Source organism: Alosa pseudoharengus, unplaced genomic scaffold, assembly GCF_046254945.1.
Source record: "Alosa pseudoharengus isolate Yale_2024_CS ecotype anadromous, Long Island Sound unplaced genomic scaffold, YU_APseudo_1.1 YU_APseudo_1.1_scf_3, whole genome shotgun sequence".
Taxonomy (NCBI): domain Eukaryota; kingdom Metazoa; phylum Chordata; class Actinopteri; order Clupeiformes; family Clupeidae; genus Alosa; species Alosa pseudoharengus.
The window spans coordinates 3,268,399-3,273,398 of NW_027468718.1; positions in this window are offsets into that span (position 1 = coordinate 3,268,399).

The window sequence follows — 5,000 nt, forward strand, 5'->3', positions numbered from 1 at the left end:
CTTCTCTGCATAGTCTGTCTGCCTCTTAACCCCCTCCATGTTTGGTACTGTCTATCCACTAGCCACTTGTACCACTGTCTTTATGCCTCACTGTTTGCGTGCTATATTAGCACATTAGCATATATGCATAACCCCCCCCCCCCCTCCATGCCACAGCCGAACTGTGGCCACACTTATACATTTTCTTAAATAGTTAAATATATAGATATATAGACTTTACTTAACTTTATTTCTGCATTGTTGCACTGTTGACTTACTCATTTGCACTATCACCATGACCACTATCACCATTGCACTACCACCATGACACTCATTCACACAGAGCACCTTAGAGCACCTTACCATACCTTACTATGCACAGAGAATCACAGGCTCAGTCCCTGCCTCAGTCATTGCAAGCGTCTCTGATTGATTAATCACCACTATGTGGATACTATTATTAGAATTAATTTAGATTAAGTGTTAGTTAGTATAATTTGTATTTTTGTAATTTGTATTTTAGTATATTATTATATATTGTATTAACTGTTAGTATAATTTGTATTTTAGTATATTTAGCATATTCTTTATCTTCTACTGTCCTTACTGCTTAGTTGTGTTTTTATATTCTATACTTTAATTACTCTTTCTGCTGTTAAAGAATGTGTTTGTGTTGTATGTATGCTGCTGAGACCTTGAATTTCCCCTGGGGATCAATAAAGTATCTATCTATTTATCTATCTATAAGGCAGAAGTGTGTGTGTGTGTATATAAGGCAGAAGTGTGTGTGTGTTTGTATAAGGCAGAGGTGTGTGTGTGTATATAAGGCAGAAGGCTGATGGACCATCCTCTCATGTCCACCCTCTGTCCAGTTCAGTATTTTTCATCATCATGTTTCCTGCTGGCAGCAGTCTGGGTTGCTCCAGTCAGATCGCTCCAGCCAAGAGACATGAGGACGAGTGGTCAGCCAACAGCCTTTAGAGTCCATCAGGCTATGAGCCTTTAGAGTCCATATCAGGCTATGAGCCTTTAGAGTCCATATCAGGCTATGAGCCTTTAGTCCATCAGGCTATGAGCCTTTAGAGTCCATATCAGGCTATGGACCTTTATAGTTATTGTCCATATCAGGCTATGAGCCTTTAGAGTCCATATCAGGCTATGAGCCTTTAGAGTCCATCAGGCTATGAGCCTTTAAAGTCCATATCAGGCTATGGACCTTTATAGTTATTGTCCATATCAGGCTATGGGTCTTTATAGTTAGAGTCCATATCAGGCTATGAGGCTTTAGAGTCCATATCAGGCTATGAGGCTTTAGAGTCCATATCAGCCTATGAGCCTTTAGAGTCCATATCAAGCTATGAGCCTTTAGAGTCCATATCAGCCTATGAGGCTTTAGAGTTAGAGTCCATATCAGGCTATGAGCCATTAGAGTCCATATCAGGCTATAAGCCAGAGTCTATACTCTGTAAAAAAAAAAAAAAAATTAGTTCAACTCAAAATAACATCTATGAACTGACCAAATGTCAGCCCTCTAAGTCAATTCAGGCACTTAAGAAACACAACTGAGCCCTAGGACCAGGTCTTGTGAAGCTGTGTGTAAAAGTACATTCATATAGAAGAGAAGATGAGTAGTTTACACAAGGATTTACATGGAGACTCCCCATAGGACTTCTGGTTACCCAAAATTCATACTGACAATAAAAAATGTGTATGAACCTCTTGGTGTAGAAGCAGAATCATGGTCTCAAATGAAAGGTAACACTCTGAAGTTGTATTATTGCACAACATATAATTGCACAAAGTCTCTACTTTTGCATGTCCTTTGTCTGTTCAATGGATGTGTGTAAGATGAACTATACATCTGCACAAATTATATTGGATAAAACAACATGAATATTCTATTTCTATGGATTCATGTAGGATATTTCAGTACCCAATATGCTGCATCTACTTATTGCTAAGGATACACACTGCAGCTAGAAGCACCAAAGGCAGAGTAGGGCATTTTTGATTAAATTTAATTGAAACAGTAAGATTAATCTGACAATGTAAAGCACTATGCAGATTCTACATGAAAAGGGTATGGATTTCCAAGAGTCCAAGCTTTCCAATGGTGTTTTGTCGTATCAGATATTCAGACTCGGGCCAGAAATTAAGTCCAAATATCTTGTCCACAAATAAACAAAAATACACCATTATAAGTGCTGAAGACAAAAACTTGTCCCAAAAAGAAGGCGCAAAAGTCCAGCAGAGTTCCGTGCAAAATTCCTTTGATGACTACATAGCGCAAAGCCTGAGTGGATCGCACGATCGGGTGCGTGTGGATGAGTGGATCGCACGATCGGGTGCGTGTGGATGAGTGGATCGCACGATCGCACTCCCGAACTCCAATATTTATATACCCCTCCTTAGATGCTGACACAACTTTTTGGTAACATCGAACCCACAGGTGGCGTTATGAAAGGATCGCTGTTCGGTCTTATCTTTGCAAGTCAGCACTGTTGCTGCCAAAGTTAAAAACCTTTTACCGTAGCATAAGTTCAGAGGTTTACACAGAGTTCAGGGGTTTATACAATGATCACAGGTCAAACATCGTTCATGGGTTACATATTGTTTTCTCTCATACTAGTTGTTTTGAGTAGAGCCAGCCTGCCAAGCTTTTTTCAAACAGGCTTTTTCCACAGTGAGACACAAAGCGACACAGAGAGACATAGGGATACAGAGCGCACATAGGGGGAATTCTGGTAGAATAGCTTCAGTATGTTAATAGTATTACTTATGTAAGTATGAGTAACTTGTTATTTAAAATGTGAGTAACTTGTTATTTAAAATGTGAGTAACTTGTTATTTAAAATGTTATAAAAGTATGTTAGTTAGGAGTGTATTACTTGATTATGGTTGAGGTTATATGAATACATGTTTTACAGTTTCAAACTCGTTCTCAAACCATAGGGATATTTTATACCACAGTATAATGCTACAGCACATGGTGCATACAAATGATTTGGAATGTTGGGGGGAGGTGGGGGAGGGGGGTATCATTGCGTTTCCAATAGCAACTTAATTAAAATACTCTGTATACAGTTATTTTACTGTAACTGTGTATGTGACAAAAATAATCCCCTCTTGGACATTAGACATCACATGAGGTAGGCTATTTTGTTTGTTTGTTCACTTAGCTTAGCAGACAAAGCTATCTGGCATCATAATAGGAATTCCTATGAGTAAGTAGCTTAGCATGCAAGCTGTCTGTTGTACCCAGGCAGTAATTTGGCAAACATTGCCCATTTCTGCCCAGTTTGCAGATTTGGTCTGATGGTTATTGTGTGTGTGTGTGTGTGTGTGTGTGTGTGTGTGCTCATTTCCCCCCAGTTTGCAGATGGGGTCTGATGGTTATTGTTTCCATCGTACACGTCATGATTTTCAAGAATCTGAATTCTTTTCAGAGTTTTGCTGCATGTTTTTAACGCCGCTTGGTTGTAAAGGCCAAAATCACCTTTTTACATGGTTGTTTGTATGAAAATGTATTAGTATTTTCTCTCTGTTTAATATGCCATGTATGTAAATTTGATGTCAGCTGACTGTTGGACGCACGTTTTGGGGAGGAGTGACTTTTGTTGCACTTAGTTTAAATGGAGGCGCGAGGAGATCGATCACCCCGGAGAGTTACCTGTGTGAAGCCGGCTGTGTGGAGTAACGCGCGTTAGAGGCCTTGCATGTTGAACGTACCATGATTCTTCCTCTGTATCTGCGATCGCTGTGGATTATCATTCTTTTCCGAAATCATTGGATTACAGCAAGCAAAGGATCCTTTTCCTAACGCGCGTGTGAGATTGCGTTTCGCAACTGTATAAGGAACGACTTCTCAACAGACTGTAAGCGCAAGAACTTTTTCCTATTCCGGGGATCATGTTTGTGTTTTGGACTGTTTGAGTCATCTGATTGATGTCAGGACTATTGGGCACTGAACTTTGGGGGGTATTTGTTGGTGCATTGTGAGACTGTGTTGTTAATTACTGTATGTGTCGGGCCTTCAGTTGTGCACCGAGTGACCGCGAGTTTGTGCATTACAATACAGAGTGAATCATATGTTGGGTTTCTTTCTGTAGTAGACACTCTTATTAAGAGGAAGAGGAATCAATCTCATATGTTGGGTTTCTTTCTGTAGTATACACTCTTATTAAGAGGAAGAGGAATCAATCTCATATGTTGGGTTTCTTTCTGTAATATACGTAAGGGATAATGGACTCCACGGTGGTCTGTTCACAGAAGTTAATGCACGGTCGAGGTTGTAAAACGGCCCGACGCGAAGCGGAGGAGCATTAACTTCTGTGAACAGACCACCGTGGAGTCCATTATCCCGCTTATTCCACTGTTGCCACTTGCGTTGTGTTCATTTCCTGTTACAATTTAAACGTTTTAATCGCTAAAACTGTCTTGTTTGTAGAACTACTTTCTTCCGACACATATCAACTAATATCTCAACTCACAGGGCAAACTGCCGTTACTAGTTCTAAATGGATGGTTGCTACGGCCAAAGGCCAGTCGGTAGTTCTATCCCTCCCGTTGTCAAACAGGCGTATCCCAAGATTCTGATGAACTTTAGCTTTGAAACATCGCTATTTTACTTAGCCTGCTGTCATCCATCTAGCTAAAAGCCACCCCGTCATATGCTACAATGTTGCCATGGTCTGAACGTCTGCATTTTACAGCTCGGATGCAACATGACAGTTCATTTAAACTTCACAACGAGTTCGGCGAATTAATATACAAGTGTGATACGGCCAAAAAAATGGATCTACATCATAGGTGTGCAGATAACATACGGTTAATGGTCATTCTAAATTACGTAGGACAATGGGAAATTCAACCAAGCAGTGGAATAAACTCTTATTAAGAGGAAGAGGAATCAATCTCATATGTTGGGTTTCTTTCTGTAATATACACTCTTATTAAGAGGAAGAGGAATCAATCTCATATGTTGGGTTTCTTTCTGTAATATACACTCTTATTAAGAGGAA